The sequence below is a fragment of the Doryrhamphus excisus genome, chromosome 20 (genome assembly GCF_030265055.1).
Source record: "Doryrhamphus excisus isolate RoL2022-K1 chromosome 20, RoL_Dexc_1.0, whole genome shotgun sequence".
NCBI classification, from domain to species: domain Eukaryota; kingdom Metazoa; phylum Chordata; class Actinopteri; order Syngnathiformes; family Syngnathidae; genus Doryrhamphus; species Doryrhamphus excisus.
The window spans coordinates 4,200,674-4,213,782 of NC_080485.1; positions in this window are offsets into that span (position 1 = coordinate 4,200,674).

The window sequence follows — 13,109 nt, forward strand, 5'->3', positions numbered from 1 at the left end:
GGAAGTGATATGTTTTTGCCTTTTTACTTGGTCCAGCTCCTTCACTCATTTTAGTGACCATAAACTTTAGCGAGGGCTTAAAATCTGACGCAATTCGCCGACTAGCTTAGCACTTTGCATCGTTGTTTACGCATGAGCGGTGACCTAAAGTTCAGTTGTCATCTGACTGGTTGTCCTGTATGTCAATCAAGTAACGGGGATGGATGATAGGCTGACATCGTAAGTTCTGCTGCACTTAGAGACGTTGTTTGATTTGATTGGTCACCCGAAGGGCAACATTCAGTTGTCATCTGAATGGCTGCCCTGTATATCAATCAAGTGACGGCATTGATGCTAGGATGATATTTTTTTAATGTCACGCCGCGATCGACCAGCGATCGACCAGTACCACCTCCGCGATCAACCGGTAGATCGCGAGCGACTTAATGAGCACCCCTGGTTTAAGCTATATGCTGCATCGCGTATACTAAAAAACATCTTCATAAACTTATGTGCTTGATTTTAACTTTATTGTTAGCTAGCCAAAATATGAGCAAATACCTTCATTCCCCCTCATGGCCTCCAAAGAGGCTACACTACAAAAAGCACAGAGTCGCCTCCATCCCCTCGTCAGCTCCTGACGACCAACGATACTGTGGTTTGAAAATGACAGGGTCATCAACGATGTCAAGTTCAGTGGGAGCAATGTCACGACAAAGGCCTACGTCAAAGGGTCCCTGGACCACACCCCCTCCGGGATGAAGTCGAGAAGGGGCCCTGCTAACTCGTGGTCTGTGAGTTTGTTACCGTGATCCCGCGTTACCACCTGATGCTGGAGGATGGCCTCATCAAGGAAATGACCCAGAATGCTAAACACGCATGTTGACGGCGAATACTGGACCTGTGGAACTTGGGAAGGTTGCCAATCAGAAACATCAATCAAGCGTTTTATCATGAGGCCAAGCTGACGCTGCTCATGTCCGGGGCAACAGTCAGGGAGATGTGAGGGACCGAAGCCGGTCCCATCTCGTAGAGGGCCAGCCGTCATGGAGTAGGATTGACAAAAGACCAACACCTTCCAGGCCGATATAAATGTGCACGGAATCAAGCGACCATGTGTTACCGTCACATTCGCTAAACTGATGTACTGTTGTTTATCATCGCGGTCATGAAGTAGGGTGCAGTGCAGCTGCCCAGAGGGAGACAGGTACACACCACAAGTTAGGATCCAGGGCTTCCACATGTTCAATGCTGAGGTCACTCCCCGGTGTTTGGGCCTTTCTGGGTTCAGGACAGCCCGGTAGATGTCAGCTGCAGCGTGTCTGGGAGTGGTTTGATTAACCATCGCCCACCCTTACCTCCCAGATTGCAGTCCACTGTTGTTCCGTCTGGAAAACTCACAGATAGTCCATCTTTGCCACACAAGATGGCTGCTGTTAAAAGGTCATGTCCAATGAGACAGACAGGCGTGTCGGGTGCATACACAAACTCATGTCTTAATTGTAGTCCAGCCAGGTCTGTTTGTAGAGGTTTGGTGAAGGGCAGCAAGCATCGTTTCCCCGAGAAGCCCATCAAGGAAATGCAGTGTGATGTTAGACATGATTTGTTGATGTTACCATTGATAGTAGACACAGTGGCAAGAACAGTCCTAGAAATTTGCGTCTGTCCACCACCATTGGAAGCAAAGGTTCTGCCGTGTCCTTGCTTCCCGGGATCCCCAGGCCTCCCTAAGCCTGGTAGTATTGATCGTGGTCACCAACGCCGCTGTAGTATTGGCCACTGGACCCAGGAGACTGTGCCTGTTGGTTAGGTTGCCATTGACGTGTGGTAAAGGGGTTAACTCGACCTCCACGCCCTCTCGAGGCTCCAGCTGGTGGTGCTTGGTTGCCCTGGTTGAAGGAGGCCACTGGAGGGTCCGGTTAGGGTCCGTGTGGTGGATCGGGACAACGCTGTTGGAGGCTCGCTGGCCTCTGTGGACAATTGCGAGCCCAGTGGGTGGAGTCACCGCAGATGAAGCAGCTGCCCGGAGTGCCTAATCGGTTTCCACCCCGTGTTCTGCCTCCTCTGCCCTGCCACATCACTGCCTTTGTCTGCTTTTTGACGTTGGTTGCCTTTCCGTGAGCTTCTGCAAGTTGTAATTTAAAAAATTGGTTAGCTAATTCTGCATTTTCTTTAGTCTTACTGTCTTGGGTTTCCTGATAGCGATGCAGTCGATGTGTCAGGGTCTCACATATATTTGGTTCCGACATGAATTTGGGGTCGTCCAGCATCTGGTTGCGCAGCGGCTCAGGCTTCCCGGAACGAATGGCTGCTTGGAACAAAGAACGCATGGTTTTGTTATGATTTGTTATGATTCTCACCTGTAGCAGCAGACCACTTTTCTATGCATTTGGTGTAGTAGGCCATCGGCTCCTCCTTGCCCTTCCATGGGAAAGACAACAGGGTCAACCCAGCCGGTTTGGGGAACTCCCTTCTCAAAACATCAAACAATTGGAGTGCGAGAGGGCCAAAAGGTGTGTGTAATGGCACGCCTACCATGTCTGAAGCGGTTGTGATAAGGACCTAAATTAAGACCTGCGGTTGCCTGCAACATTGAATCAATCCAGCGGCTGCCACCTTCAGTTAAGAGAGGCAACGTTTTTGCCATCCCGGCTACATCTGTAAATGTCAGGGGACTGTAAGTCGTAAATTCACCCCGTCTGTTAACCTGCAAGGGATACACGTCCTCTTTTGCATTTGTGTCGTCATACATCTCTTCCTCGTCACTACTGTCACGTGTCTTACTTTCCGACGTTGCCGCTGAGCGGGTCTTGAAATGATGTTCTTTTTATCTACTCTTCTGGCTACTTTGGTTGAAAGGTCTCCTGTCTCGTCTACCGTTTGGGCCTCTCTGATCAGTCTCTGATTTTGAGTTGAGTCGTCCTTGTCAGTGTCAGGTTCCGGATTTTGGGATTGTCCATGTCGTTGTCGTCTCGCCTTGTCTAACGAGGGTAAAGGTGTGTCTCTACCTGTCACGTCCAAGTCCGCCTCACCCTGAAACCGAATTACCGGGTAGAGATCTGAGTTTTTGTCCTCATAGGGAGGAGGGGCAGGTGGCACACTTTGTTTGGTGGGTGAGGACGTACTCTTGGGTATATATGGAGCCGTAAAAAGGCTCCACCACATTCGTTAACTTCTCACCACCTTCTACTTCTACATGGGACTCCAACCCAAACCTGATCCCAGATCAGAAGATCCTAGACCTTTGGTTCTTTGTGAATTCTCAGTTCATGGGACTCCAACCCAAACCTGATCCCAGATCAGAAGGTCCTAGACCTTTGGTTGTTTGTGAATTCTCAGTTCACGGGACTCCAACCCAAACCTGTTCCCAGATCAGAAGGTCCTAGACCCTTAGTTCTTTATCAGTAGCGGCTCGAAAGGACTCCAACCTTATCGTATGTTTCTCAACACCAGCAACACAATAGCCACAACAACAATGCAATATAACCACCTTACAGACCTTTACTATTTATCTCCACTTATTTGGTATACTCAATTGCAGAAATTTGCATTATAACAGGTTTTCTGCTAACCTTTTGTTTGACGCATCAGAGAAGTGGAGACCAACAGTAAAGTCGTCTAGGCCTTGTCCGAGTCCGAGTGTCCTGTCCAGCTCCCCCTGCCCCCTCAACCACGTTGGGCGCCAAGCTGAAGGGAATCTCGACCTCCCTTCCTTCGAGGCGATCTCCTTGTCGGTGTCGAATTGAGGGTATGGGAAGACTAAATAACCAAACCAGTATATGAAAACCAGAGTATTTATTCCTGATACAAACAATATCTAATACAGACGTCCGGGCTTAATTGCATTCTCTGTATGCCAACAGTAAGGTGGGTCTTAGTACAGTGCAGCTGCAAAAAACACCCTTTCTTTCCCTGCCCGGCTTTTTATACATTTCAAGATTGTGCAAGACGTGGACCAATCAGCACGCACCGTCGCCCTGGTTTCAGCATCACCGGCCCATCTCAGTCTTTCTTGTCAGCAAGAACGGCACCAGGACGTTCTGGTACGTTCTGCGATTTCTTGTGCTGTAAACAAGCCATATCATACATACCAGATATCTCCTGCCTTGGTCATCACTCTAGTTCTCTTGTGTGGTGACAAGGGTTTGTGCTTGATTTTAACTTTATTGTTAGCTAGCCAAAATATGAGCAAATACCTTCAATACATACCAGATATCTCCTGCCTTGGTCATCACTCTAGTTCTCTTATGTGTGTGTGTGTGTGTGTGTGGTGACAAGGGTCACACTACGTTTGTCAGTACTTGTGAAAGTATGTGTTTGTATTTAACTGTGTACTGTATACTCTGCATCGCGTAAAAAACATCTTCATAAACTATGTGCTTGATTTTTAACTTAATTGTTAGCTAGCCAAAATATGAGCAAATACCTTCAGTCAGAGAAGAAGGAGGGAAATATTGAATGATCACGTAGTTGACAAGGTTTTTATAATGGTATTTAAAAAACAAAGGTAAATCGGACTCATACATTGACAAGGCAGATGGGCGAGCCCAGAGTAAATGTACACAAACGTGAAAGTGAAAGTCAAGCTTGTGTGAAAGAGAACATTGCATCTTTTATGCGCCGACCTCTTCCAGTATTCCAGTATCAGTTATATGTAACTGCTGTGCAACTTTGATTGTGCTATGTGAATGTGTGTGCCAAGAAGGCTTTCTACTATGAGATGTTACTAGACTGAAAATGCACTGAGACCGAATCTAAAGGTGTGCTAATAATATCTAACAGGCTTCTGGCCACTGTCAGGAGTGGAATTTTATTTAAAGCTAAGTCCGCACTAACATGGATATGACATTTTTTCCCCCTCATAAATAAATACATCTTCATACCCATGAGTCCATGAGTGCACCCGGGTCTGGCCTCTAGCCAATCCCGTGAGTCAATAACATCATATTCTGTTGTTAAATAAAGTTTAAAATAGGGATTAAAATATTTGATCGTGATTAATCACAGTTTGTCCACAGTTGACTCACAATTTAATCATTTAATCGCAGATAGAAATAGGTTTTTGCCTATAATAATTGGGGGAAATCTGTTTGTGTTAAACAATTAATTGTGCAACTACAACAATAATTACATCAAATTTTATGTAAAAGGATATTGATTTCAGAACTATGGGCGTCATCAACTCGTTAACTTTGACAGCCCTAGTTTAAAAATATCACACATTTCTTATGACATGAACCAAAAAGCGTTGAAAAATGTCCACTCTGGCCAGAGGTTTCCAAATGCTTTGTTTCAAAACAATGAACAGGCGACAGCGTGTGGGGATTTGACGGGACAGAAAGTAATGCCATGCAATTGTGGGGTCGGATTTTTTTGAGGAGGCTAATATATTACTCTTTTGAAAGCATATTGTTTTGAGAAGCCAAACTCTCGAAATCCAACCAGAAAGCGGCAAGTCACCGTTGATGCACTACACTGTTGATGTCATACAAGTTCCTATCAAAAAATACGAACTATCCCTTTAAGATGAGAGTGTTTGGATTTGGTCATTTTCTTTCCTTTCACAATTAGATATGCTGAACCTCGGCCAAATGCTGTGTCCCTGCAGTGAAAAGCTTCTTGCTTTGACAGACAGCCTACAAGATAAAGTTACACCCTATTGCACAGGAGGGCACAGCTTGGACATATCTCAGTGTGTCTCCAGCTAACAAACAGCCCAGCTCTCCAGGAGATCTCCTATGTGTTGTCATGGCAGTCCTCCAAACACAGTAGGGATGCATTTAGGAGCTTTGTATTTTCTGTGTTTACCAAGCGTCTTGGCCAATCCTGCAGCGAGGCACAGGATGCCTTCTCCACAATGGCGGCGATGGTCGATAGAACCTCCATGGAAAAATAGCACACACACAGGCAGAGAAAGGAAGCTAATCTGAGGTGACAATAGGGTGTAATGGCTGAGCTGTAATGTCACTTTTCCATGGCGCTGGCTAGAATGCTAATAACGCACATCCTCTATAGACTTATCATTCCCCTCATCACATCTTACGTCAATCCAAGATCCCAACATTTGGTGCGTTCTTACACAGAGGCTTTGAGTTCTCTGTGAGTCATAAGTGGATTTGTCAAGCAGGAAACCAGGCTGTATTTAGACAAGGATCTAAGTAAAGGTCAGAGAACTGTAATCTGACCTGTTTTTAGCTTGACATCAACTCATATAGCAAACCGCCATTTGGGTTGGACGTGTGAGGGACTTTTTCAGGTGTGAGATCAATACGCCAGACATTGTTTCTTTTCACCAAGCACGCAATAAGCACCGGTAATGGACTACTGTAAATCCTTAAAGCCCCAGCAGAAGTGGTGGCTGGGGAATAACTGTCATCAGTCTGCTTTTTTAAAGATCCGATCAATTATGCGCTGATGTATTCTGCTGTCTGACATAATGAAAAGCCAATAAAAGCTCTTTACTGTGAGGTTACCCCAGTCTGCTAGAAACCAGTCATGTGCGGTGAGGCCGCATAGCGGGAGTGAGAAAAGAAAAAAAGGCGTTGTAAATGTTGCTGTCTAAAGACGATATCAACCATGTTTACCGTCTGTCGTCATGGGGAACGTGAGATGGAAGCGCTAACGTGCTAACCTGGCTGCAGAGAGACTACTTGAGTGCAGCTTGATTGCACTGAAGATTGAACATTATATTGTACGTTTTCTATACTTAAGAGAATATACTATTTTATTTCAGTGGCTGTTTTCTATAAGATTGTTTACATTTTAATAAAACTTTGCACGCATATTTGGTTTTAACTTTTATATCTTATATTGGGATATTAGTTTTGGTCCATATCGCCCAACCCTGATTCCAGGGCACCGTGTGAATGAAAGGCTGAACCTTCCCGTGTGGATAATGTTGGATTTCACAATATAGCTCACTAGTCTTTCCGAATGGAATCTTTCTGAATGACTTTTCCGAAAACAATGGTATACATGGAGAGGAATATTCCAATCTCTTGTCTACATGCACTGCTATAATCAAACAGAATAAGCAGTAAAGCGTAAACATCAACGTCACGTGACCCCGGCTTCCCCGGGTTTTTCTTTCAGTTGTTGGAATAACTCCGTATTGTGCATTTTTCGTCCGTCCAGTCTTGAAATTATGTTCAGGTCTTTCCGCAGCAGTCCAGTGCTGATTGCTCGCCTCCATTTTTAAAACTGACAAACATCTCTAGCTACGTGTTAGGTCATATGTGAGCTTGCGCTGAAAGAAGGCACCCAGGATTAATTTAAACAGGAAAAGATCAAAGTCAATCTTGCTAATAATTTACGTACAATTGAACTTGTGACATGTTTTATATAGATATATATTTTCATTTTCAATAAAAACGCCGAAAGCCAAAATAAACAACAGAAGAACAAGAAGAACTTCCCATTTGAGTGGGTATATGATACCTCAATCTGATTCACCACTGTGAATCCGATTTTATGTTCATTCGGATTGGCACTTTTCTTTCGGAATGAAGGTTAAAGTCTTTGTTTCAGCAAATAAACCAAATGCAGGCGGAATATTTTGGTCCATGTATACATGGCTACTTATACTCTTGCTTTTTCATCTTTTCATCTTCAATTTTTATCCAATATTTAACTAAATACTTAATAAAAGCATGCAGTGCAAAGCGAGAGATTGAATGGCTGACTTGTACTTCACTACACATTCCAAGTGTTCTTCCATTTCTCATAGCAAAACTGACAATTGCAGCCCCCCCCCAGAGTGACGTCCTTCATCCTTCAGTGAGTCTGCTGCCTAATGAGGGGCTTGGAGCCATTACTTCTACTATCCAGTGTGTTGGCTCAGCCATGGTGTGGTCCAGATACAGGCCTATCTTCACTTGCCTTCTCTCTGCTCTACCGTTCAACTTGCTTTTTAAAGTCAACACTGTGGGAACTGAGTGGAGGACAAGCCCGTGAGGGAGCCATCACATCTGCACAATGCTAATCTGTAAAATGGGCTTCACTGTAGTCACACTGTGATTAAAGTTGGACTATAACACTGAACCATATTTGACTTTGTGAATGATTGGGATTAATTTGAATCCAAATGTACAGAAGCAAGAAGACAACGCGACACATCATTTTTTCAAAATGGCACCCTTGTATTTTTTATTATGTCAAAGCATATCTGGATTGCATTGTATTAACCTATTTTTAATTGTTCGCTTGAGTCGCTCTGTGCTTGGAATAGTGGATGGATATTGCACGTTGGGAGTGACCAGGATGGACAGGATCAGAAACGAGTACATCAGAGGGACATTACATGTTAGAGGCTTTGGAGATAAAGTCAGTTATCGGCCAGACTGAGATGGTTGGGACATGTCCAGAGGAGAGATAGTGAATATATTGGTAGAAGGATGCTGCCAGGTAGGAGGCGCAGAGGAAGACCAAAGAGGAGGTTTATGGATGTAGTGAAGGAGGACATGAAAGAGAGAGATGCAGAAGACAGTGTTAAATGGAGGAGAGTGATTTGCTGTGGGACACCTGAAAGGAAAAGCCAAAAGAGAAAGAAGAAAAAGAAAGAAAAAGAAGAATTGCACGATTGCAACCCTCATCTCGTCCCACCGAGGTCATTCGAGAGAAGGTAAGGCAATCAGTCTGTGCTATTGTAATGATAATGCTATGGTTAACAACTCCGAGTACAGGTTATCATCACATAATTACATCCATTATGCTGTGAAAACTATAAACCTGGCACACACAACAAAAGCCTGGCTAAATCATTTGAGCTATATTTAAATAAAATCAATCCAAATGTGAAATGGCGTTGATTGCGTAAAGAAGTAGTAAACTGCTTCTCTTCTCACACAAACACAACATGTCCGAAATGAGTTTCGGTGTGGGCCTTCTACCGCTTGCTGTGAGGTGCTTTTTTCATGTAACACCCTTTTACCAAATGTCAATTGGCAAATAAAGCAGAGCCCACACCCGGGGAATATCCCGATGAAGCTACCAGTTCTCTTTAGACAGACTGGGAGGCAAGGAGACGCTAAATGTGGGTAAATAAAGAATTAGCTCACATAGTGCTAATCATTTGAAATCCTGCAAAAACACAAGATAAAGAAACAGCCACTATCTGCATGACAGTTGTCTTATTTATGCTTTGCGTTTGACACTCTGGATGCTTGAAATGACACCATTATCACTCAATCACAATATGAATGGAGGCAAACAAGCAGGGGAAATATGCTAACAAATCCTCTGCAGCACAAAAGGTCCTCATCTCTGACAAGATAAGGTCACTCACTACAAGCCCCTGGTAAGTCCACAACATTCCTTTGTTGGCTTTTGAACCTTCTATTTTGCTGCAAGGCCTTTCAGTTCCTTCAAGAGCTCCATTATCCTGGAGCGTGCATGTAGCTCATCTGGTCCGAACGACACACCCCGACATAAACAGAGTTCTGTTCAGGGAAAGCTGAGGACACCTGGCAGAGGCTTGATTTGAGCAAGCAGCACAATTCTGTACAAAAAATGACAATGGAGCTAGCATACCTGGAAGCTATAAAATGACAGTTCTATGCTAACGGACGAGGGAAAGGAGATGAAAAATTGCTCTGGATGAATAAATGCTAAATACAGCTTTTTAGCGTGGGGGCCACTCTGCAGGGATCTTCAGGCTGTCTTAGAAGACGCTGAGCCTCTCATCCGAGCACGCTAGACTAGATAGGATGGCTACAGCTGTCCTATCTAGTGTAAGCATGATGAAGCTTTCGAGATAGGATGACTAGAGCTGTCCTATCTAATGTGAGCATGTTGAAGCCTGCTTGATAGGACGACTAGAGCTGTCTTATCTACTTTGAGCATGATGAAGCTTGCTAGATAGGTTAACTACAGCTGTCCTATCTAGTTTGAGTACAATGAAGCCTGCTAATAGGATGACTAGAGATGTCCTATCTAGTTTGAGAACAATGATGCCTGCTAATAGGATGGCGAGAGCTGTCCTACCTAGTTTGAGTACAATGAAGCCTGCTACTAGGATGACTACAGCTGTCCTATCTAGTTTGAGGATGATGAAGCCTGCAAATAGGATGGCTAGAGCTGTCCAATCGAGTTCGAGCATGAACTGATGAAGTCAGCTCGGATGAGAGGTGAAAATTCTTCTCAGACAACCTCGACTTCAGCTGTCCTGTCTAGTCTTTGAGAACTAACTGATCCAGTCCATTTGCGATGAATTCAATGTCCTGAGAATACAATGACATGGACGAATGAGGATATTCACAGGCATGTTTCCAGGGCCAGTGGAGCAAAAAGAGAAAGGGAAACTCAAGATATGATTCAGCTTCTCTGCCAGTCAGGAGAATCGAGCTAATGATCCTTCAGTCACAAACAAGTACACTGTACTTTAACACGAGTGGTCTAGTCTTGCTTCAATTATTTTCACTGCCATAATCCCTGTGTTATGCCTCAATTGAGGAATAATGGCCAATTTATCTCTCCTCAACATGTCCTCATTGGCAAGCCGGTCATTAGGTTCAACTCCACAGGTGTCCAGAGCGCAAGCATTGTTTATTATCCACTCGCTTTGCCTATTCTACTGGCTAGTAATGTCTTGCTCAGTGCTAAAGGAAGCATCTTCTAACAACTATTTGAATACAAGGACTTATTTCTGTTTAAAATGAAACCTGATTGAAGATGTTTTTCTCCAACCTAGCCCAGTGAACATTTTCCCACGGAGAATTATCATCTTTGCATTACCCTTCTTTGACTACAAGTTTATTCTATAATTATGTGGGATCAAACTGTAATACTCAAATTACACATTATATATGAAATGATTACACCCTATGCAGCCATCCACCACATGCAGCTCCGCTTCACATTACAGTGGAACCCCGCCTATTTGGGATTCAGCATTAATGCATTTTTTTCAGAGAAAATCCACTCCTTTGTGCTATTTCCCTCAGAAAATACCAGAACTCACATTTGACAGTCAACTTTGTCACAACCTCAAATCTTGTAGCGAGGTGAAGTTAATATAGTGAGGCAAGCGGTGTGGATTATGTAGACGCGGCATTGGAGGACCACCTGCATGCAGCGTCCTGCGGAGCAGAGAAGCCGCATACTGTACGACCACTCCTCAATTAAAGGGATATGCCACAGGAACTCCACTGTTCTCCTGTCAATCATCTTTCATTATCTTTTATGAGTGGTGAGCAGCTATATTCTACCATTTAAAAAGAGTTGAATACGTGTGTGCAGTATATTATAAGGCGTGTCAAAAATAGGCATGCATCCCTATGGAGGGCTCCGAATGTAAGCCCTACTAATACTATTCAATTCACTAATGAGTTGGCTTGAAATGCAAATGGTCCACAAGCGTTGTGCTCCTGTTTGTTCATTTCCGCTCCAGACAGAAACGAGCAGCCACTTTAACAAGCCAGCTAAGGTAACCAGCACACAACAATACACATCTGGTTATTTACATCTAATTTGTGTTTTCAAGGCCCTGGTCATGCTGTCCACCCTGAATCACCACCGTCACACTATATGTGCACTGTTTAACACCAGCCTCCTCCATGCTATGTTCCTGGAAGCTTGCAAAGAAGTAAACAATGAGTCATGTGTCCTGATTACAACTAACTCCCTATGGGGCATCTTCAAAGGGCTCCTGAGGAGATGGAGAGGGAGAACCATTGCCCTCCATGGGGTAATTACAAGTTGGAGCACAGTGGTTTCTTCTCCTTTTCAAGGGAGAGCTTAAAGACAGTCCAGTTAACAATTGATCGAGTCCCGTTAGTGCAGTGGGAAGCTTCTGCAGCCACTGTTCCCCAACTGCTGATGGTAATGGTAATGGTTTTATTTCATTTGAGCATGCGTCAGATTACAGTTGAGTGCATCACATAATCAGTTCACAGAAGGAGTAGGAAGAAGCAAAGCTTATTGAATCCTACCCCTCCATCTGGTACTTTTACAATCAGTAACTGTTACATTTGTTCACTTCCTGCTTTCCATAATACGGTTTAAGGTTTTTTTTGATGATGCATGTAGCCCACAGTCATGCACACACGCTGTATGCTGAAGCACAGAGGTTCCTAAGAAAGCTGAAAACACATGGAGACTTTTCATGTTTGGTGCAGCTGAGTACACGGCTGTCTGGCGCTGGACAACCAGCCAAGTGTTTGGGTGTTTCACAGTTAAAAGGGCCATAAACTAGACAAACACAGCAAACAACACTGTCTGGCGGTCTTGGGGTATTTTGTTTTTCTCCTTTTCTTACATCTAGTCTAATAATCTAATAATATCCTCACATCTGTTGTATTTATGAATGGCAGATATTCAGGTACACAAAGGGAATTTTTATGTGTTATCAGCCAGTGCTGAGTTTGAAAAACTAAAACACAGTTGGAACATCTGGTGTCTGCTTAGGTGGAACATTGCCACAATATCCACAAAAGCTTGATAATCAGCGCTTCAAACACTGTGACTAAATGGAAAAGTTCAGGGGGAGTAGTAGCATGGAGACTGTAAGGCAGAGGATGCCTTTGGGTTATGATTCCTGTAGCCTTGTCTGCACAGTAGTGGAAAAGACTAATCAGAGAGACTAACCAGTCATTAGCTTCGTGTAATGAGGGACTATAATACCATGTGTGTAAGTGCATGTAACCAGGGGTAATTCGTGTAAATCGAAGGGTTCCTAGAAGTGACCTGGATTGAAATACAACCTTCAGCTGCTCTGCTGTGGCATAAAGAAATTGAAAATAATAACAGAATGTGAAGTATAACATTCCACTCATCGATGTTCTATTCCTTGTCCTCGTTAGGTTCAAAATTACACTGGAGCCTATCCTAGCTGACTTTGGGGGAGAAGTGGGCTGGACAGCCGTCAATCACATATAAACGTGCAATAGTTTTACTCCTACGGGGAGTTGATTTAGAGTCTCCAATTAGCCTAACATGCATAATGAATGGGATGTGGGACAAAAAAGGACAAAACCTACACAGGCACTGAGAGAACATGCAAACTCGTCGAACCTGGATCTCCTGACTTTGAGGTTGTCATGCATGTGTTGTTTGATTAAAAACTCTCTGGTCGTTATAAAGGTGAATATGTGTGGTATCGATATAAGCGTGTGCTTTTTGTTGTTGTGAGCTCA